This window comes from Rousettus aegyptiacus, unplaced genomic scaffold, assembly GCF_014176215.1.
Source record: "Rousettus aegyptiacus isolate mRouAeg1 unplaced genomic scaffold, mRouAeg1.p scaffold_m13_p_16, whole genome shotgun sequence".
Taxonomy (NCBI): Eukaryota; Metazoa; Chordata; class Mammalia; order Chiroptera; family Pteropodidae; genus Rousettus; species Rousettus aegyptiacus.
This window is the reverse complement of record NW_023416291.1, coordinates 3,986,213-4,010,615: the sequence shown is the minus strand read 5'-3', so window position 1 is coordinate 4,010,615 and position 24,403 is coordinate 3,986,213. Positions and strand designations below refer to the sequence as shown.

The following is a 24,403-nucleotide window of genomic DNA, read 5'->3' as shown; positions in this document are numbered from 1 at the left end:
TAAACCTGGGGAAGACGAGACCTAGGAAATGGCAAGTGGTTTGATTTTAGTGACTCAAACAGGCTTGTGCTCATCATCTGTTTCTTTTCCTAGACACTTTAAGTGGAACCTCTGTGTTTTCAGATACTTACATTTTTATATCAGAAATCCCTAATCTTTGTACAGACTTATCTGTAAATAGAAATTTACATTTATATTAATCCTATGCCAGTGTCAGGGTCCCTTAATCTTCCTCACTTTCTGACAGTTTCATTGATTCCAGAGCCTTCAATCTATTTCTCTGAAATTACCTCAGAGGATTCTGAAGGCTTCTAAAGAGGCAAACAAACCTGGGGGGAAAGGCGAGAAATAGCAGAAGATCGATACCGGCCACTCTAAGGCCCTAACAGGAACGAAAGGTCTTGCTTTAATTCAGGTGACCAGTGATCTGGTACAAAAGAAAGAACTTTTCAACTCAACCCTACTCTGTACCAGAAATTATTTCTGCATTTGGATATTCTACCCTAAAAAATAATCCATGGAGAGGGTTTTCAACTTCCCTGATGCCTGATAATAATAAAATGAGCATTGATCTCTTCTAATTTTAAATATGGAATTAACTGTTAGAAATCAGATACTAGAAACAGAAGCCGCCGTGTCTCCCTCGTTTGGAAAGGTTAGATATTGATTTCCTGTTTTTTAGTTTTAGTGGCTGAGGTGTGTCTTTTGTGTGCATGCCCGTGAATACGTGTGACTGAGTCTGCCTGTGTCTGTCTTCCCGTCGGAGGGCAGGGCAGAGACGCAGCACCAATTATCTGCAGTGGAAGTACGCATGGCCTTTGAAAACAGCCCTTGAGGACAAGAAGAATATAAAGAATGAGAGGGAGACAGGCTGCATTTCATGATGTCAATTTTCCCATTTGCTAGGAGGCAAGTGGTTCTATAGATTCTGCCTCTGCCTTGTTCTTTTACTTGATACTGAATATAATGAAGAAAGAATCTACAGAGAACATTTTAGAAAAATCTGGAAGCTTAGATTTAACACAGCTAATCAGCTAAAAATAAAAATCGTTAAAGCTTGATCAAACCAACCAAATATCTGGGGTCAAACAGAAAACTAAAATGCTTTTCTCATGCCATTTCAAATGGAATCTGAGGTCAAAAAACAACAATGAACTCCTTCTTCCATTCAAGAAGCTTTTAGATTTTGTAGCCGTTGTTTTAATTGATCAGCAGAGTCCTGAAACAGCACTGCTTTGTAACCCTCTACAAAAAGAAGGGGAACAATGCTGAAATAGTGAATGTCACTTTACTCACACTGCGACGCAAGATAGATTTAAAGAAACATAGCTTTTTATAAATAATGCATATACCTAGCAATATTCTTATATTTTTGCATGTGTGTATATTACATATGTGTTTTATATATATATATATATATATAGAGAGAGAGAGAGAGAGAGAGAGAGAGAGAGAGAGAGAATCAATGAGGAGCACAGAACAAAGTCCCTGATCGAATTCATTCATTCGATGAGTATTTTCAGAGTATCCACTACGTACAAGGCCTCGTTCCAGGCACTGGGTATGCAGCACTCATTGAAAAACGAATCCTGGCCCTTATAAAGCCTACGTTCTTAGGTGGAGCAGCAATAAATAAGGTAACTATGTAAACTATATTAAACAGATTACATACTAAAAAGTGGGAAGTGCTAAGAGAAAATATATCATAGAAAGGGAAGAGGAAGTGTGTTGGGCAAGGTGAACTTCTAGATGAAGTGGCCTCTGAAGTTCTCACTGAGACAATGACATTTTCCTAAAAATCTAAGAAAGAGAGTATAGATCAATGGTTGAGCACAGTAAATAGAAACTTCTGTTATTATGTCGAACAGAACGAAATACTGAATACAGAGAATTGTGTAGATTCATGGAGGCCTGGCCACTGAATGAAGCAACCAAAGGACACACCGTCTTAGCCGTGATGGGGACAACAGGAAAGGGTGACTTGCTATCTCGGTGATACCACCGCAGTGTCTCCATATGCATGAAACTGGGGACAATTTCAAGGACATGGAGGCCAGCACTACAGCTGCCTCGAAGTACTCACACAGAGCAAAGAAGCTGGCCTCCACCGCACTTACACATTTTTCATTGGTCACAAATGCGATTAACTGGTGGAAACCATCACAGGCCAGACTAGGGAACCCAGGAGCCGCAGACTTAGCTTCTGACCACTGCAAATGGAATGAGGGTGAAATCGAGGTTGTGAGCACCGGTCCAAGGGTTCTCCCAGAGGGGCGTCAGCAGGAGACGTTGTTGAAGAGGGAGCACAGTGTCTGACCGCATGGGAATTCCCAGGCCCCTGACACCTGAGTGGTGTCAGCGTCAGGCACTTTCAAGAAGAGCGACATGGTTCAGCTGATGTTTTAATGAGGCAGTTTTGATCGACTGTTATGTTCTGAGAATGGAAAAAAACCACGGAGAGGGTAAAAGAACCCAGGCAAAACATGCTTTCCTAAGAGCGGTGCATTTGAAAGTGAAGAGAAGAGGTAATATTCTGAATGTTTTGAAGGTAAGGTGAACCAAAAACACCTTTAGATCAGATGTAAGTTGTGAAAACGAGAGAGAAAAATAAAGGATGTTCTCAGGTCTCTGGCCTTTGCAGCTGGAAGGATGGACGTGACACTGACCCAACTGCCAGAGAAGTAGGGCTGTGGGGCGGGGGGTTAAGGAGCTCGGTCTGACGCGCGTTACGTTTGAGTCACTCGATGCTCACTCACGTGGGACGCCAAGAAGGCGCATGCACACGGGAACTGGTAGCAGGAGAAGCGCGTGGCGGGAAGCAAGAAAATGGGACTCATGAGCACACAGAAGGCATCTGAGGCAACAGATTGGTGAGGGCCTCAAAGAAATGCCCGTATAGACAAGAAGGGGGATCAATCCGTTGAGGGCCTGGGTGAGGATGCCCCACCACCGCGGACAAGGCACCAAAGGCTTGAGTTGAAAGGAAAACGTGGTCTGAGAACGGGATCCTCAAAATTGAGATTATGGAGTGACTATAGTTATTAATAATAAGAGCTACACTCATGAGATAGTGAGTTTACAAAGGACATGGTTATTGCAGTAAAAAATAAAATAAAATAAGATTAACAGACTGAGAGACTAGAAATGAGCCTGTTCGTGGAAGTGGAAAACGAAGCCACCAGGAATTTGGCAGGAGTGACACGAAGTGGCAGTGAGGCCGTCAGGGCGGGAAGGGGCCCGGATAGAGGGTGAGAGCCGCACCAGCCCCCAACTCCCAGCCGGGGAGCACGGGACGGACTGGACCTGGACGGGGAAGGAGTCGGCCTGGAGGTGCCTGGGCGGAGCAGGGAGAGAACAACCCCCTCCTCGGCGAGGGAACCCGCAGGCCTCCACGGAAACGGCCGCCGCCGCCCAGGGGAATCCTGTAGAAAATCCTGGCTCTTCAGGGGCGAGCCAGGTCGGAAGAGGGCGCGCCTGGTCCTGACATCGCGGGGTGGCTGATGGAAGCAAGCGTGGCCAGCATGGGGGCCACTCCTAACTGCAGCCATGTTCAGGCCACCGGGAAAAGGTGGGGAGGGGGGGCTTCCTTGGAGTAAATTCAGTTCTGGGCTTCTCTCTTGAGCCACATGCGGGGAGGAAGACATTTCGCTCTGCCCTCAAGGCGCTTTCGGCTGGTCTAACGATCAAGACATGAGACGGGTCAGCAAGAGGAAGTGACGCGCTGCCTGGGCAGAGGGGCCGGGGTACAGGGGAGCCTCCGACGGGTGCAGAGAACACCCGATACTCCAGCGCTCGCCGCAGGGAGAGCGCGCGGTCGGTGGCCAGCAGTTTGGCTGCCGTCCAGACAGACAGGAAAAGTCATTTCTTGCGATGACTTACTAGAGCCAGTTTCCTCATTTCGACTTTTCTAGGTAGTTAAGGGGGGTGGAGCAGAAGTCCTTCTTGAGCCCACAGGGTCTTGGTTGCCTTTAGCTCAAAATAATTTGCTTACCGTCGAGGTACATGTTAGGGTGGCTCATTCTGAATCCCCTACACAACCAAAAGAAGTGTGGAGGGCAGCAGGTGATTTCTGTTTAAATTATTTTCATTTTGCTGCCAAAACAATGCAATATGTTTTCATTTTTAGAGACTGTTTTTCACCTAATCAACAAAAGCTTATTGTATCTTCACCTTTATTTCCCAAATTGCACAGATTCATAGATTATGGGATGGGTGAGAAAAATTAGGAACATGGTTGGTTGCAGAGTCAAAAATAAATGTAGTGTTAATAAGTCACAAGGGGATAGGACGATGCATCCTTTCAGAGGTCATAGGAGTGGGGATCAGAAAAGACCCGTGTCACGGCTTCGCCGTGCGCTCGCGGTGCTGGGCCAATTTGACCAAATCGCTGAGCCAGGACTCCACGGCCCGCAATTCCCTTTCTTGCTGTTTTCAACTCAGCCCTGGTCACACGTGCAGCAGGAGCGACCGTGGGACAGCACGTCACGCACGCCGTCACGCCTCTGCTGGCATCTGAGGTCCCTCTAGCCGCTGCACCTCCCTCCACTTCTCTGCCTCCTGGCTCACGTGTGTGCTTAGCTCTGTGACGAAGGGCACTGGGCTCCCTCAGGCGTCACTCTCCTCATCAAAACCGGAGGCTTGGGGGTGCAAGGCTGACACAAGCTCCAGGCAACCCTGCCAGAGTCCAGTGTCGCTGATGCGCTCGGGGTCCCCTCTTTCTTCCGTACTTCAGAACTGTCATCTCCTCCGACTGTCTGCCCTGCAGCATCGGAGGGGTGGCCCTTACGCGGGTCATTAAGCCAGCTCCCACGAGTGCGTAAGGTCCAACTGATATGACAAATTCTTACTATGCATCATTCCTAGTGGTTCTGATATTATCTCTTAGTTGCTATGTGATCATCTAAAAGTTAATTAACTTCTCTAAACCCCAATTCCCTTTACTGTAATTTCCTAATCATATATCTACTTCAAAAGACTCTTGTGAAAAATTAAGATGATGATGGAAAATGCTCAGCATGACTGCCGGAACCTAATAGTTACTCAGCAAATAGCGGCAACTATTCCGGGGGTAAATAAATCTACACCATCGCCTAGTTTGCAGTCAATTCTATGTGCAGTTGATGGTTACCCCTGATGTAAGGCAGCATTTGTGTTCTTTATTCTTTTTATTTTCTTCAGGAGCTGAGGAAGATAGCACACAATATTCATGCAGACCGTTCCGCGGAAGAATATATACCAAGAGATACCATTTTCCGTCAGTCAGAAGTTGTTTATAGAATAAGATATTGTCTAGTAAAAACTGTATCATAAAAATGTTAACAGAACATTTTTTAGGTAGAACCAAATAAAAACTATGCTTATTTGGGAGAAAAGGTCTGCAATATTAGAAAAGATACAAGTATTATTCAGATGGCACAGAGGTAAACTAAAAAAGTTAAAAGCAGAGACAAGGACATCAATAAATCTCTGATCAATCCACTTTTATAAATATCCTAAAGTATGCTATTTTTAATGTGGACTTGTTTTTCAATTTTAGGGAATTTTGATGAAAGCAGTCTTTTAATAATCAATCCACATAAAATTATTTTCAATCCACACACAATTATTTTTACTATTACAATGTTTTCTTTTAAGACAAATTTTTGTTTTTACTTTTAGGTTATTATTCTAAAGTAGTCATATTTAATGATAACATATCAGTTTATCAAAATTTCCTTTGCTTGTTGGCCAAGCATGTTGAATATAAAAAAAAGTTATCCCTTGTCATTAGCCTATAGAGAACTTTTCCTTTCCTTTTAAATTAGTTCATGGGTTTTCTTAAAAAAAAAAAAAAAAAAAATTTATTTAATGACATTTTTAATGAATATTTAGTTGGTTGACCTTTTGTACCATCCATCCAAGTCTGCAGAACATTGTTAAAAGACTAATTAAAAGTTAATATGAAGAAGGGGATTGTTGAGCATTGGGGAATTTCTGTTCCTTTCAAGTAGCATCTTCGGTAATCCTGAAAGCAGGATGCTTCAGCCACCCAGACACTTGAAGCCTTAATCCCTCCTGTTTCAAGAGATAACCATTTATTTCCATTTCTAAGGGAGGCCATCTGCTCCCATGGCCTGAGTTTAGAGGAAGTAGAATCCAGTATGCGGAGGAGAAGCGACCTTCCTTGTCCCTCAGCACAGGGACAGGGCGGCCGCAGCTTTAGTGCTCAGGGCAGCAACGACCCGGGGCTCAGAGATCAATGACAGACAGACGAGAATATAAATGGGAGCCTTTGACTGAGCGCTGCTCTACGACGGGGAGAAACGCGCACGCTCGCAAGCACTCAGGCAAGGGACACAGCGGGAGGAAGGAAATGAGGGGGGAAAGTCACTTCTTTCAGAAATTTACAACCACAGAGAGGAAAAAGACAAAATTCTATAACTATAAAGTAATATGAAATTGTTATTACTCTACTCAATTTCCAGTTGATCTATTGGTTTGCTTTTAACTGTTTATAAGAATCTATATTATTTCTCTTCTGAAAATAATAAGTATAACTGCTTGAGTTATTATATAACTATAAAGGATTCTTAAACCACTAATAACACATCAGCCTAAGAGTGGAAAACTAACCCGATGGATAAATGAGGTATTAATGTGGACGGGGTAGAGGAAAAGGAAGCAGGAAGAAGAGCTCCAATGACCAACAGACCTGACAGCTAACTCTGCCCCATGCTCCACAGGCAGCATTAGAAGGCCGAGGGTACTGGACCAAGGCAAGCAACAAGAGCGTCTTGAGATAGAGGAAGACTTAAAATGTTTTCTAAGTCTTTTCAAATAGCTGTCTCAAATGAAGAAAATGAAAATTTCAGTAACTTCCCCAAGGTAAAATAATAATAATAATAATAATAATAATTAATGAAAGTCTGGCTTGGAAAACCACACTTCTAACGGGTTCTATCCAATAACACCGTTTGGGGAGAAAGACTTCAAGTGGGAACCAGGAATCTCAACATCTAACTTTCTGACTCATAGAATAATGGCATTCTATAAGCTGAGAAGACTTCACATACCACTGAACCACTGAGTCAAAGCTTTTCAAATGAGGACCTTTTTTAAAAACATAATATTTTTCCAGCTCCCACATGACTGCACTTAGACTTCCGACCCTAGTGATTGTGGAAGTATATAAAGCATACGAATTCAAGGCCTCCTTGCAATTATTCTAAGGTTCATAATTTGGAAACTACTGATTTAGTCCAATCCTCTCATTTTACAGAGAGGAATTCAGAACCCAGAGAAATTAAATGAATCGCCCAAGGACATAAACCAAGCTATTCAAAGGACCAGGAGTGTGACGACTCCGAGCTGCCTTTCCTCCTCCTCCATTCGGGAACAATTTCCTTTTTGTTTCCCTCTTGGCACATTGTGGCTGTAGTTATCATGAGATTTTAACTCTATTTCGAGTGCTTGGTTGACTTGGCAGCACTATTTCCATACAGTCCCCACTTCATTACAGCGGCGAATCCAGTGACTGCTCTGTTTTCTGCTACTGATTGATAGAGTGCCAACATGCTTTGAGGGAGATTCAGAGAAAGAGAAAGTCATTCAGAACGACTAAATAAAATTACTAGGAAAAATAAATTTGGGGTGTTTATCTTTGCCGACATTTGAATGATAAATGAAACTGAGTGTTTCCATTAATTCCATTCTTTCCTTTGCACTTTGGGGAAAACCTTTCTACAAGGCCTTGCAGAGTGAAAAGATAAACCAAATATTACATGTATCTCACACATCTTTGGGATTATCTTGTATCTAGGCGTTTTCTCAAAAGTTATTATATTATCATCTCACTTGGAATGAAAGAAGTCATATCAGCCTATATTTTGGAATTTCCTTGCACAGTAGTCATAACTTTTGCACATAAAAAATAGTACTAAATATGCATTTTGTTCAGGCAATGACTTTGTTTTGTGTCAGAGGGAACAATTACTAAAAGAACAATTTTTATTTGGTCACTGTGACTCACACTGAGTTTTATTTACTAATAAAGTTTGCGTCCTGAAGCATGATAAAATAGCTGTGTCCAAAACGAAGGACTCTCAACTCTCTGACTAAATCTAGGATCTCATGGAAAAGCTACCAATCAGGACCAACAGATGACAGAACGAGCTGGGGCCAGAGTAATTCCAAGATTCTGTTCTACAATTTTATTACGTAAAATGTTGTATGGGACAAATAGACTTCACCTTATTCTACCGCCATTTAATTCTCATAACCCTTAATTTAAAATAAACCAAATCTGGTTATTGACATCAAAACAGGAAGTCAATCCTATGAAAAAGAAATCATTAAATTCCTTACCTAACCACCTAATTTTTTGGCCCAACAAGCCATTCAGGCAAAACCATCACCAAGTATCTTTGTACCAAGGTAACTAAGTCTGCTAAAATTCTCTTCCTTTGCAAATTTTTCTTTAAAAATATAAATAATTCTTCTTCTAAAAATCCCCTACTGTCAAAACTCACAGTAGTTCATCATCCCATTGTCATTTCAAGGTAATAATCAATATTTCAGCTCCTGTCCTGCTGAAGGAAAATGTGTGCTCCCTAAAGCCACCCCGGGCTTACAGTGTGAAGGGGGACTGTTTGTCTCCTTTAACTTTTCCCGACCACTGATTTTCTAAACCTGTTGCATATGGCTCACAACATTTTTTATATGACTTCGTCCAAAAAAATATTTTAAAAATTAAGTTACATAAAATGCCTAATTCAGTTGTTTTCTTTCTTGCTTTTTCTTTTTGTCTCCTTCTTCTCCATCTTCCCATTCCCCCTCTCCCTCCTTGCTCCCTCCTCCATCTCATCCTTTTATTTTTAAATAAATATCAAGAACGAGTCATTTTTAAAGCCAGACCTTAAAGTCATACGATTTGCTAGCTGAACAGGAATCTGTGAATCATCTAGTGTAACTGCTCCTCCTTCCTTCAGCCAGCTCACTCAGTGTAGGGACTCAGACATTGAAACTCAGATAAATCAAGCAAATTGCTCGGGGTCTTATAAATGGAGACATAAAAATTATTTCCTGCTGTTTTTTTTCTTCTTATTTTACAGTGCTGATGCAAAACAAAACAAACAGAAAAACCACGCAGCTCTATGTCCATGTATATGTCCCCCAGACCCTGACTTTCGTCAGAGCACAAACACTGACTGCTATGAATTCCACCCCCCTCTCCAAAATTAAAACTTTATGCTTCTGTTCATGAGAAAATATGCCATGGTAAATACATAGAAGAACCTAGTAATCCTCACTCATCCCAGAGTAAACTAATAGAGGAAGAGAACATGGCGGCCAGAACGGAAAGTTGTATGAGATGAATTAATGACAAGACAGGCAACAATTATGATCTAAGTAGTCAAAATGCAGAGTATGGTACAGCTTCAAAATTGTCACTCAGGGCATTTGTTGTGTCTAAATTAAGACGCAGTTTTAAAAAATGTCAATTCAATGACATTTGCACAATTTCTTTTCTAATCTAAATGATATTTATCATTCTTGAAGACAGCACTTAAAATCACTAGTGATTCCTATAACATATGTTTCTAATTGATCAAAAATATCATGGTGTATATAGTACTAATACATAACTATTTTTCAAGTGTACAGTGGATCTCAGACAACTTTAAAAATAAAGTTCGGTCGTCCAAAATGTGCTAAAGGGAATCGATAATCAAAATAGGTTTGTTTGTGAAATAAGAGAAGGGCATCTGTCTTAATATTTTGGCAGAGGCTTGAATCAAGACTACAGCTCAACAAAGCAGCATTATGTGTATATGTGTGTGCATGTGTTGTGTTTTAATGTTAAGAAGTTTGGGGTGAGCATTTCTTTTTAAATACAGAATGCATGCTGTTAGGGTGATGAATAATTCATCAAACAATCACTGATGTGTGCAGATGTATATTTAATGTGGAAGGTCATCCTCTGTTTCAGAAGGCCTTATCCTAACTCCACAGTGCTTCTGAATTCCATTTATAGAAACACCATAAAATGCCATTGTCCCTTGATGTGACAGCCTGTAGTTTTAATCATTACTATACCTTCGGGCTCTTCCAATTAGTCTTAGAGCAAAATACTATAGCTTAAATTTAATTTTTAGTCATTTATATTTCATGCTCAGGCTGTTCATTTAGAGAAATTGAAATCGTGACCTAAGTGACGTGTGAGCCTTGCCGAAAGTCTCTGCCCCGAGTGCTCTCCGGGCTGCTGCTAGTAGCCTTCAACTGCAACATTTCATCTGCTAACTCTTTAAAGTAGAAGAGGCAGATCATACGGTGGCTCTGAACTAACAACTTAATTAAGAAGAAGCCACGCTGAAGTAAAAGGTATCTGAAGGGAGTAGGTGCTGTTTACTGAACAAGGAAAAATGATGGTAAGGATAAAAGAGAGAAATCATCTGTTTCGGTTTTCTTAGATAACATCGAAATTTTTGAGGCAAAGAAAAAACATGAAATCCCTTTTGATAGGCCATCATGCTAAGGCCAGAATCACAAGTGTGGGACATATTTGACTTGACATTGCTAGAAAAGCCAGCAGCCAGAATCCTTGATTGAAACTAGCTTGTTCACATTATTTTCAGGAAGGCCTTCACCTGATATATCAAGTCATCCTGCATAATATCAGAAGGTATGCTGCACTTGAAGCTATGCAACTCCTGAATCTGCTTAAAATATGAGCGAACCTTTGAGATGAAATGACCGGTAAATGGTATGTCCTCCTCTACAAAAAATAGTATTTTTGCAGAAAATATTATCATTATAATAAAATTACCATTATGCAAGATAACATTTTATTTTCTAATTTATTCATGTTAGAAGACTATTCTAAACCATAGAACAAAAATATAATCCTACCTTCAAATTCCGTCTAGTAAAAATTTTATTCATAATTAACTTAGCCCTTTTGAAATAACAGATGTTTTTAATTCTGTTAATTTATTTCAGGATACAACTTCGTAAAAGTAAAATTATTATTTTTTTGCTGTGACTGATAAAGATTTGTTGGAATATTTTAGTAACTTGCTCTTTAAAAAGACCCTCTACGAACTGGTTAGGGAATCAAGTATAAAATTTATATATGCAAACCAATGCATACTGCGTCTTCGTAAAAGGTAATATAAAATTTATTATAGAAATTCCAGTTTTAACCATTGGCTCAACAAATAATTTATTCATTCGGTCAGTCATCACCTGACTAAACATCTACTGTGTGACAAGTTGTGCTGTGTTTGGTCCATACCCGTGAGAGTACAAGCATTCAAGCATTACATTAAATATCCTTTCATTGGCTAAGGTGGGGAACCTCAAGCAGGTGATTAAAAAATAGGATATTTTTGATAATCTCACTTTTCAGGACATCTCTGACTATGAATAGTATGCTCATAAATTAAGTAGATAAAAATAGCATATTAACAATTACCGTTGATATATTTATTTACTTACTTACTTATTAATTTAGAATAATGCTACTTCATCATCCAAGCCACAACCTGATCTTATTCTAAAACTCTCTATTTTATTTTCAATGAATCAGCAACCAACTAAATCTCATTTAGTGACTTCAAGTCTGGAGTAAGGGCAAGGTCTCTGAAAATGTATGCCTGCCCCTCACGGTACTCTAACCCCAAAACGGAATGAGTCAAGACTAATTACGGAATAAATCTGAAGACTAAGAACGTACAGTGGTTTATTTATTTATTTATTTTAATGCTTGTGGTCATTAAGAATTGTTCTGGGTATTTTTTTTTTTGTATTCTCACATTTGATTTCAAAAAAAGATTTACTATTTCTTGCAAAGTCCCTGCAGCTTTTTGAAATTCCTAGAAAGGAACCATAGAATACCCAGATAGATAATAATACTTTTCTACTTTTTAAAAGTATAAACAGTTTGAAAATTTCATGCAAATTTGAATGTTGTTTTAATTTTTAATCAATTCTATTAATTCTGTCCAAAGACCGGTTAGGTATATTATCTTATACATGACAATTCCTATCCTAGGTCTTTGAGGTAATTTCCTTTATAGATTACATTTGCAAATCGGTCCGCTATTAAAAGTAATGGCAATTGATTATTAAAAGGCAAACAACATAGACGAATAAGAAAACTACAGAATCTATGACCTCTCAACACCCCACATAAAGCCACTATTACAAATTTCTTGGCAGCTGATTTTACTGGCATAAAAAAGGAAACTTTTTTTTGACAATTATAAATCATGCATACATTTTTTTCTGTACTATTCCCTCTTCTTATCTGATTGAGTTTTTGTCCAGAGCATTTGGTATTCACTCAGCTCTCACAACCCCAATTTACTGGGGAGCACCGACTTCTGAGAAGTTCAGGTGGGGGTGGTACCCAGGCACCGGGTGGGCCCTGGGCCGGAAGTAGAGAGCATTTCAGTGTGGGGTGGGGGCAGCGAATTGGAAGGCTGACACTTGAAGTAAACACCAACATTACATTAACTCAGTTGGCTCTATTTATAAAATCTTACTGGGGGAAAAAGCCTCTCTAATGGCAATAAAACTCAATGTATTGTTTCTGGTCTCTAATTGAGTTACAAAACTATCAATTAAAAGAGACTAGATCAAACATTGATTGAATAACCCCATTTTATGTTAAAAACAATGGCCACGTTATTTTAATCTGTTTATCAAAGACAGCCAAAATAAATGAGATAAACAGAGACTGTATTCCAATATAGCTAAGGTCAAGTTTCATCGTTGCTTGCTGGGGATTAAATAGTAAATCTAAAAGCTCATCAAAGGAAATTTTATGGAAGAAACATGGCCAGGACTTTGTTTTTGCATTGCAGATGCAACGCTGCAAATAACAGCATGGATGGATCTCAAGCTGAGAAAGCATGTACAATTTAATACTTATGTCAACTAGCTAACGTAGTGCTTCAGAACAAATAAGTAAACTGCTTGATGCTGGCTGACAATTTGCAGCACCGAAATTAAAGGCCAAACTGGAATGCTTTCACGTTTTCCTTTTCTTTCCTGTTGGGCGACACAGGTATGCTCTAAAAGTGTTTTAGGAGGGAACAGCATCATAAAACAGCAGGTACGTGGGTTGGTTTCTCAGGTAAACAGCCACGCTCGGTGAAGGGCATTTACAACAGACAGCCACTCGCCACCCAGTGTCAGTGACCTACTTCCACTGCATGGCCAAGGCTCACGCCACAGGACTGCCAACACCTGGCCCAAACACAGCTGTCCTTCCCAAGGTTTATGGGGGCCTGCCAGGCTGTGTGAGACGGCATTTTATGGCGGCAATTACTTTCTTTCTGGTTGTCAACACCACGGTGGAAGCGCAGTCACGTATTACTGCTCCCCGGCACTCTGCTCCGTCCAACCGCCTTGTTACTCCGCTGTTGGTCTTTTCACTCCACAGCGGTGAGCTGCCTAATTGTGCCCCTGTCACAGCTTTGCATTCTAGAGTTACAGAGCAGGCTAATGGAGCAGCAACTTTCCAAATGACAAATTCTATCCTGTGTGAGGTCTCTCTTTAGTCTCATATTCCTGTCGGTAGCAAATAGCTACAATCAATTTTAATGGCTGACAATTAAACCTTTATGTTGAAGTCAGAATCCTATGAAAAGTTACTATCTCTTCTAACTCTTGACAAAGGGGAGAAAGGAAAATCAGAAAATGTAATGGCTGCAAAACCAGAATGACTCATATTATTACTATAATGTCACCCAGATGAAAAAAGGATTTTCTATTAAATTGAAACAATGAATCCTATTTTTCCCCATGCCAGAGTCATTTCTAATGAATGGAAGGGGCATAGCTGTTCTTCTTCTGTATGAGAGGTTAACTGAGTCAACTAATGAATTTAGTCGCTGACTTTAGGTGTCCAAAAAAGAGAATGCGTTGCTTCATCACCCAAAAAAGACTTAATCACTCAAAAAATGAGTTTGAATTGTTTTATTTTCCATGTCAGCGTATCTCGATTTACGCAGTAATACAAAACATTTGTCATTTTCTAGTTTTGCCTGGCGCCAGCATCCATGCCCTTCTCCACCTCCTACCTGATTCCCCTCCGTGCATGTATACCTGCCACTCTCCAGAGGGGGTGTTTCCCTTCACGGGAAGGACCTTGCCTTATGGGTCTTTGACCCTCACCACCTTAGACCGATGCTTAGAGAGCAGGAGGTACCCAACAAATGGATGTTTGTTAAATAAATCGCACTTGACAAAGCATGGTGAATCAGATCACTTAAAAATAAATACTACAGATAAAAATATGAAAAGCTGCTGTGTCATGGTCTAATCATGTCATTTTGCACTCTGTAAGTATTGCATCTGGGTAGAGAAAACATAAGAGCTGCCTTATAAAATGGCATTCACTACAAAAATTATTGTCTTTGCAATTTATTTTTAATTTCTGACAAATTATTAGAAGTGTAATAAGAGGGCTTTCAATAGCATAAAAACTCAGCAACATAAATAAGTAAAATGTTTCAGTCTTTCCTACATTAAATGATCCATGTCTTGAAAAATCCATATGGTTAACGTATAACATTCCTGATATATAAGTCATTTTCGTGATTGAGAAACAATATTAATTTTATATTCTTCCTTAACGTTTTGAAAGCTGCTTATTTTAGTTTCTCCTAGGAACAAAAACTCACTCCTGAAGACTAGAGAGCATCATCCAAAGGCCACCACAGCCGATGACTGCAGAGATACGGCCCTTTCTCTTCATTAGTCACACACATTTGCCCAACATCTGTTTGGAATTCTCCTTTGAACAGCATTAAATTTGAAATCAAGTATGTATGCAATTGGTAAAAAATCTCTGAGATTTTATCTAGTAGGTGGTAAATATGGCTTTGTATATAAAAATTATTGTGAGATAAATTACCATGTATATCTTTGAGGACAAAAGTTAAGCAGGAAATTTCTGGAATAACTTAAGACCCACATTTCTTCGTCCATCGGGCATGCGCTGCGCACCTGTCGTGACTGGAACCACGCCAGACGTGCCCCTGAGCCACCCAGACGTGCTCTCAGGCGCGCACAGGCCCAGAGGGCTCTGAATAAACCTGTTTCCAGATCTGTAGTTTCTTTATGTCCTCTCGCCTAGACTGCATCAGGCCAGAAATCTCCTCGTGATGTGGCTTCACAACCATCCTCCCCTTACTTTCCAAAAGGAAGGTATACCTCGCAGCCCTCTTGAATTTTACCAGACCGCACCGCTCAGGTGTGAGCCGATCTCGGGGACACTGAACAAAAGGGCATCGAAACATTGAAATCGAGGTGAGAAATCACACTTCTGAAATACTGGGACATGAAGCGCCTGCCAATCAGAAGATTTACAGCCTGACAACCACTAATGGGCGCAGAAAATGTCAGCTGGGGGCCTGTCGCATGGATTTCAATACCTCCATGTGCTTCCTGCGCACACGGAAGTTTGAGACACCTTGGTTTATATACTCTTGTTTTATTTTGTTTTCAACAAGGAGAGGCTAACCTAGCTGTCAGCTTATCATTAAAAGTCATTTTTGATGTTAGGCCATCACATGATTTTTTCACATAACAGAATTTTTAAAATCACCAAAAATTATCTTTCACAACCATTTAAATTTATAATGAAACAATTTTAATCGTCATCTTTCACATGTAGGGGGCATATTGTTTTTCAAAGTCATAAAAGACTATATGAGCAAAAATGGTAAAGACCACTGATCTAAACCAGCCTCGCCACTGCCGAAAGGGGCCACTAGGATGGAGAGAAGAACGGCGACATCATGAGGATGATGTCCAAGAAACAGATGCTGGCACCAGAGGAAGGGGAACAGATGTTTCATAGGACTGAATAGGAATGTGGTGATTAGTGATTCTCAATCTACATCCACATATTGAAAAAATGTTAATTTTTTTTTTTAGTAAGTAAGCCTGCACCTTACAACTGCAATTCTGAAAATAGGTCTGAAGTAGCATCTGTATTTCTAAGTGGCTCTCAGAAGATCCTGATGGCCAGCAGGCGCTGTGTCCCTGGTCGCTTTCTGCACCTCCAGCGTGCAGGAGAAGTGGGCGGGCATCAGGGGCACTGCCTTCAGGGCTGAGACGCTCCCGGTGAAACCCAACTGCAGTAAACATCTTTATTTCTACAAACTCTGCCCACTTATCTTCCAGAAAATAAGAGTCAAAGAATATTTCACAAAATTTTGGCTAGATGCATTAGAAGACTTGACTTTGTTTTATAAGTAGAGTTATGGGAAGAACAGATAAATTTTTTTTTAAAAATATTGCAGGGCTTATTGGACATGCGAAGAAAGACACTGAGTTGGATATATGAGTCTGGATTTCAGGTAACTGTGAAGATATAAATTTGAGAGTCATCTGCGTATATGGGGTGTTTAGTTTAAGATCTGGATGAGGCTGCCAAGAAAGTGAGTGTAGATAGAGAAAAGACCTACAGACACGGATCGCTCTGGCAACGTGGCACCACGCTCAGTGCGTGAGCCTTCTTTCTCATCCTAGCGAGGCTCTCAAGAACATTTTAACCCAGTAGTTCATTCCCTTCACTTTTCCTGAAATACATTTTTTATTTTATATTTTTGAAAATCATTTGTCTGATTTTCCTTCTCTACAATAATTTTTTTGTTGGCTCTGAATCTCTCTGATTCTACACGCATGCTCTTACACACATACACATACATGCACACATGCAAGTATGCAGTTGACAGGTAAGTCCCTAGTCACACTGATTCATTTCAAATTGAACTCACTGTGTAACAGCAACTCTTCTTAAGATCTGAAATACTACTCTAAACAAAGTCCCAACTCAAAGGAAACTTATTCTAACAGAGAAGAAAGATGACGAAGACATTAATAAAGTATATAATGTCTTAGATGGTATAAGACCAACTGAGAAAAATAAGGACACTGGTTTATAAAATCTTGAGGCTTTTAATAATCAGAGCAATGTACTGACACATATCAATTATATAAGCATCCTTGATATCAAAAAAAAAAAATCCATTGATTGATTTCAGAGTTTCAAGGACAATAACTTATTTTAAAAAGTGATCCACAAAATAAAGAATCAATTATTTATCTTGCCCTTTCTGTATAAACTATTTTTTACAGAAACTAAACAGTGATGAGATAAATGTATTCTTTATAGAAGAATTCTAACTTATAAATGCCAAGGAATGATCTAATTGGAAAATTCCTACGTTGCGGCAAAGAATAAAAGAATTCATCTGGAAAATGATCAAAATGCTAGAGTAATTAGATGAAAGTTTGAGAATTTTACAATATATTGTTCAAACTGACAACACCTGAACAAAATGATAGATTTCATATCATTACACATCTCCTGATGTCATAGAGTAAGGAGTATACAGAATTACCTATGAAGTATTCTTGCAAAAAAAAAAAAAAAAAGCTAACCTTGAATTTAGGCAAGCCTCCAAACATAAAAAGTAATTTACAGAAAATACGAAAGATAGAAAAACAAAAGGACACTACAAGGTAACACTCAGCTCAGTCGATAAGGTAGACCCTAGATAAATAAACCAACTGTAAGAAGGTATTGTGAAGGTGAACTTGCAACTATGGCTATTTCCTGGGTGCCACATTATACTAAGAAAGTATTGCTAAGTTTGATAAGTACAATAAGTTATCGTGGTTATTTTTTTTAAGTATCTATAATCCAGTTCAATGAGTGCTTAATTCGTCTCTCCCATTGTTTTTTCTTAACTCCAACATTTTAAATTTGAGTTACTTTAAAGCAAATACCAGATGTCACAATTTAAATATTAAAAAATAATTCTATATGTACCACTAAGAGAGAGGACATGTTATTTTTTTTGGTCATAATTGCATTTCTGAATTGTTAGACAAAGAGTAGGACTTCAACAAAGAGAAAGGTTTTCCTTCATACCACTATCAGTTTAGAGGGACACATCTGGGTTCTCTGGTCATCTGCACACAAGTTTGGGATTGGCCTGAGTGACAGTACTGGATTCAGCCTGCGAGGCAGTGTCTAAAATGGCCTCTGACAGTCCCTGCTCCTGGTCACCGTGTCCTGTGCAGTCCTCTCCCCTCAGTGTCAGCTGGATTTAATGGTTCATCTCTAATTAATAGAATACGACGGAAGTGATGAGATGTCACTTCTGAGATCAGACTACCAAAGACTGTGGCTTGCACTGTGAGTGCTTCAGCGCTCTCTCTCTCTCTCTCTCTCTCTCTCTCATATCTCTGGCTTCTGGGGAAAGCCATCTGCCAAAACATGAAGAAGGCCGGGAGAGAGACCGCCATGAGAAAGGTTGGAAGTAGGTCTGAGCTTTGCCCAAAGTCCTGTGAGTTCAGAAGCAGATCCTCACCCATTCTGAACTCCTGATGACAGGAGAGCCATCCAACAGTTTGATTGTTACTTTCTAAGAGGCATATACTCTAACCAGCAGTCCCCAGTCTGTTTGGCACCAGGGACCTGGGTGAGAATCTCACGCCTGATGATCTGTTGTGGGGCTGAGGCAGTGATGCTGGTGCTGGGGAGCGGCTGCAGACACAGGTGAGGCTTCACTCCCTCACCAGCTGCTCACCTTCTGCTGTGAGGCACAGCCCCTAGCAGGCCACCGACTGGCACCAGTCCATGGCCCAAGGGTTGGGGACCCTTACTCTAAGCAAGAACTGCCTCGTTATATACTCTGGGGTTTCTGACCCACAGAATTGTAAAATTATAAATGGCTGTTTCTCTCACTTGCTAAATCTGGGATACTTAATTAAGCACCAATAGATAATTAATGCAATCAGGATAAGAAAGGCTAGTCAGAAGCCTCCAGGGAAAATAAAAAGTGGCATAGGCAGAGGAGTTTTATCAGTCTCTCATTTTCTAGGTTCTACGTGTCACGAACCCATGCCATTGGCGAATGTCCTCAGATCTCTAACTCATACACTTAAGTTTACCTCAGGCTTCACCTGTATTTATCTTGCCTCATGCCTTTCCTTCTTTTTACTGTTATTTTCCCATACAACCTACTTGCTTTCACTCAGTCTTTTAAGATCATGAAATCACTTAAGAAATGACAATGTAAGCTGTTTTAGGTATTAGGAAAGCATTACACATTTTATTATAGTAATATGGAAGTTTCCTGTGCCTGTGGTGAGCAATCCAAAACAGGGGGTAAGTATTTCACACCTCGGTGCTACATCAGGCAAGGCATCAGGCAAGGCATTGTCTTTTTAAAGATGAAAAAGAATGTTACTTCCTGACCGTATGGGGGGCGGGGTGGGAAGGAACTAGTTCGATAATTTACTGTGGGTGTTTCAAAACACTAGTCCTCAGCTAGCAAATTAGGATTGCTTGGTCGCAAAGTTAAATCAAGATGCTAATTCAGGAGAAATATGAAACTCTTTGCTGTTTGATTTAATATCATAGAAACCGATCTACATGATGTGTTTGTTTTAAAATAATTTCCCAACAATGAAAGCACTGGCATCACTATGCTGCTTCACAACACTTTATTGTAATTTGTTTAAAATAGAACTAGCATCATGATTTTACAACACTAAGTCAAACGGCACATCCATCTTGAGGGAACAATACCGCTGGCACAGAGCCCACAGAGAAGGGGCCGGCCAATGCGTAACTGTGCCTGCATCCTCCTCATGTGGAGCTCAGCAGCCCACGGGGGCTCTTCTGAGCATTCTCTGTCCCCTGTCTCTTTTAAATCTCAAAAGGAGCCTATGAGGTAGGTCCTACGGTTAGCACCATTTCAATATAAGGAAAACGAGACAGAGACTACTTCCCCATGGAACAGAGCTATCAAGTGTGTTGTCACATTCTTCGTTTAATCATTTTAAAACAAACACAAATAAATACTCTATTTAAAGCAGTATTTGGCTTGTCTGGAATCAGTATTAATAGGATCTGAACCAAGAGCAATGAGTCTATACCAGCGAGACTCCACTATGAACAGAAATGCAGAAACACGCAAGCACATGTGCGCACATGTAATGTCCTAACATACTAATGAGTAATATTTCTGCATGTCTGACTTGTTTACAAAGATGTCTTTAAAAAGGCTTGTTGCCAAAGAATTAAGAACTGAGTCATAAATCTTCATATAATATCATAAGTACGGTCAAAAATTATAAACACCCATTAATGAGGAGCAATTAACAGCTTCACGCTTTTTCTTAATTAACATCTTGATTTTAACTTAAAAATGAGTAATACCTTTATTTTCTATCTAAGTAATAATTATCTCCAGATAATATTTGTTAATCAAGTAAACATGCTGTTAATGATCAAAACTATGAATAGAACATTTGGGTTTCCAGTTCAGAGGATCATTATTAAAATGTATTTGTCTTCAGCAGATATTTACCATATTTGTAAAAAGTTATTCATACTTGTGATTTATAGTAAAGTCTACATTTGAATTACGGTTGGCATTTAATATTTTATATGAGTATCAGGTACACAACATAGTGGTTAGACATTTATATAATTTACGAAGTGATCCACCTGATCGGTGGAAACTAAAGAACAAAATAAACAAAACAGAAACAGATTCATCGATACAGAGAACGAACTGACGGTGGCCAGAGGGGAAGGAGAAATAGCGAAAAGGTGAAGTGATTAAAGAGTACACAGCGGTCCCAGGGATGCGCAGTACGTCAGCACGGGGGGCACGGTCAGTAATACTGTCATACTGTGCCCGCGGGGTACTGGATTCTTGTCATTAAGAGAAAAACACAAAGAGCATGCTTTTACTCTTCATCCTGTACCGCCGTCGATATTTGTAAACACTACTGTTATTTTTTCTGTTTTCACTTGAATATTTATTTGCACTACTTAATAAAGAGATACGCAATACATTAATGAATGTTAGAGAAACTAATTCCACTGCATGGGCATCATATGATTTTCAAGAATTCTACTACCATCATTCTTGAGAGAGTGCAGAGGTAATTGATGCGTAGCAAAAAAATGAATGCATTACTTTGAGCCTGTACTTTTTCTTATTTCTCTTTTATTCTATTAGCTGCAAAGTCATTAGTTATGAGAGATCATTAGTTGCGCTGCCACTGTGCATCGCAATGGGAGAAGACTACCTTTCCTGCTAGCTGAGAAGTGAGAAACATAAAATACTAATATGTTTTATGTTGCCAAACTCAGAATGAAATTAGAGAATGGAGGTGACTCCTGAGGAGGTCCTGAGTGACGTACTCGGGGCGCCCTCCAGTATTGCTCGTTTTATTTACAAATGAAGGAGGCATCCTTGTCACAGGGTCAATGCGATCCCGCGACTGTTTTTAAATAACTTGGACGATTTCTATTTTGCTTTGATAGTTAAAACTTGGCCACTTCAGATTCTGTAAATGAAGTCCGAGCTCACTGAGCTTAAGAGGTGAACATACATATCAAAAAGGTTCTTCTTTAAATGTAAATAAAGGAGGTTTCAAAAAATATGTTAAATAATTTGAGCATAATACACATTTTTCATTTGTTCATGTACAGCTTCATCTATGAGAATCAGAAAAATTTAGATTATTTTGCCCTCTGGAGTTTGTCAGGTGTATGAACCTGATTTTCATCTGTAATTGAGTACATTTTAATTAAATGGAAAATCTCAGGGCTGAATACAATGCCTCCAGGTGAGCTGGTAGATTAAATAACACTTTTCTCTCTAACTTTTACATAACACACTTCTGGTTTCATAAAGTGTATCAAATATTGTGTGGGGGCTTTATGCTCTCATGAACTCTTGAACTCACTGAGCTAATAAGACTGAGATTCCAACGAGTTAGAGAACAGCTCTATTTAAATATGTCCACAGACCCGTCCATCTCCTGCCCCCTCCCCACAGGGCGGGGTGCTGCCTGCCCACAAATAAACGTCTGGTCTTCTATTAGGTGGCATTATGGTCTCCTGGTACCAAACAGGCTTTAACAAAGAAAGGAAAATAAACCTCATGCCTCATTTCATATACACACACACACACACACACACACACGTATATATACACACACATATATGTATATACACACATAAACTTTATATTGTATAGTATGTTACAAAACCTTGTACATTTACCTTCTGTTACCTTATGTTCTTATCTATTACCTTTTACATTTACATATGTGTGTATATATATTCACACATACACGCACACATACACAGCAACAGACGGACAAATTCACGGTTTGCAATCCTCACTGCTTTTAAGCTCATACTATGAGGCTTCCTCAACGCGAAGCTCCTAACTGTCTAGATGCTTGCTAAAAATAAAGCAGGATTCTCTAACCATGGGCTACTAAATCCACGGGACGGCATTCACTGAACATGCGAGTCAGCACACCTGATGGGTCGGTGAGCTAACAGCTGTGTCCATGCTCTCAGTGATCACCCCTCTCCTCCTGTGGGGACTGGCCGCTGGCCGAGCAGGCCGGAGGAGGGACAGCCCTGCTCTGATCCCTCTAGGCCCTGCTCTGGTCAGCTGTTTACTGCCCAGTTCCAGTTTTCCTCAAAGTCTAAATTTTCTTCATTTCTCTTTTCCAGCTGGAGTCTGACTGTCAATGTCAGGCTCATCCCAAGTGCTACTCCAGCTTCTGCGACTTTATGGGATTAAGAGCCATGGGGTAAGGCACAGGGGAGGTAGAGGAGACGAGAGCAGCAAGTGCCGTCAAGGGCAAGGACGGTACACAAGGATGGGAGATTTTGGACTGTACCTCCCAGAAAGTGAGGGGTGGTGCCAGGCCTTCCGGCCTAATTTTTAGAGCAGGTGCGCTGGAAATGCGGCATCATGGGAGCGACCCAGGAGTCCCATGTCACATGGTACGCATCATGGTCTGAGTACACACAGAGAAACCTCAGGTGTCTTTCATGGGTTCGCTGACACCCTTCAGTTGGAGTGAACAAATATGAACAAAGACCTGCTACATGGATGCGCGCGCCTACTGGGAACAGAAAAGCACACAGACTAACACAATTCTCCCCCTTGAGGTGCCTTAAAAACACTGCTTTATATCGAGAAGAAATAGTTAAACCTCCAGTAAGCAAAAGCCTCCATATTTTCTAACTGCCTGATCTTGTGGATGTTTAGTAAATATGACAGACTGAAAGACTTCTCAACGAAGCCAAGGGCAGGCTCAGGGGGACAAAAGAACATGTCCGATCTCTGTCTGGATAGCTTCTGAGAAAACGTCAATTTGCAGAAAGCTTTCTCCCAGTGGGAAGACTCGCCCAGCAAGGGCTCCCTGACCAGTAAGTCCGTGAATCTTTATTTCCTCCACAAAATCCATTTCAATTAAGTATGGGTCAAAGGAGTGTATTCTTGTCTTTAAAACACAATGTAGTTAATTTCCCTGTTCTAGAAATGTTTCCAGCTTCCCATTGCCATGCAGTTACAACTGGATATAGACGGTGTACTTGTTCCTCCTGATTTCTTAGATCATAAACATATGGCCAAGGTCAAGACTGAACGTGAGTGTTCTATAAATACCTAACGTGCTGCGAGTATTCCATTTACACAGTCTCTCAATTTTCGTGTTGTTTTTTTATACTAATTACTAGGTCACAAAGACAGCATCAATTCACTACAGAATTAGGTTCTATTCACTCTATGGAAAATTAAAATTTTTTCATAACTAGTGGACTATACTGTATATATGAAGTATCTTCAAGCGAGAGTCCATGTACGGGACCAGACCAGAGGACGATGTGAATAAAAGGTCCTGGACTGTCCTCAGGATGAGCCTTCTCTGCTAACACCGGCCCAACACGCCCGAAGCCCCCAGTTCTTGCAGCCCCCCTGCCCCTCCCCACAGTGGCCCAGACTTCCACGCAGTGGCCCTGCTTGAGCCGCACCACCTGCCCTACAGGTTCTCCTGCTGCGTCCTGAGCAGAACGCAGCCTGGGCTCCACTAGGAAATGCATCCCACGATCACAGACACACTCAAATCAAGTCTTTAGGACCAATTATTTTTATACATTAAGTAAAATAAATTTCACATTTACATTGAAATATACTCGACACTGCTTAAAAGCAGGTAACACCCATCCACTTGGATGTCGAAGGGACGATACATGCCTGACAGCTGGCTATCGTGGGGCCACGGGCGAGAAGGGGACCGTGTGGTACAGCCCTGCTGACCCGCGACACAGACCCCCACCTCCGCACCAGAGCGCGTGCTTCATCTTTATATGGTTCTCTGACCATCGGAAAACCTCACACTAACGTCCTCTGGAAAGAGCCAAATGGGATTATTAAACTATGAAGATCACATTAGTTTACTTTCCATGAAATATTACAGTATGAAGCAAAATAAATTATGAATTGGGGTTTTCTCTGGTGAAGACCAAGTTTCATTAGCACCTTTATGACTCAAATAAAAGAAAACGGAG

General features: G+C 40.4%; 1 long non-coding RNA gene across 1 annotated transcript in view; it reads right to left on the bottom strand.

The window, feature by feature from the left end:
- LOC107518505 overlaps positions 1-24,403 on the bottom strand; it is a 559,217-nt gene that overhangs the window by 61,322 nt on the left and 473,492 nt on the right. The gene's annotated exons all lie outside the window — the stretch shown is intronic.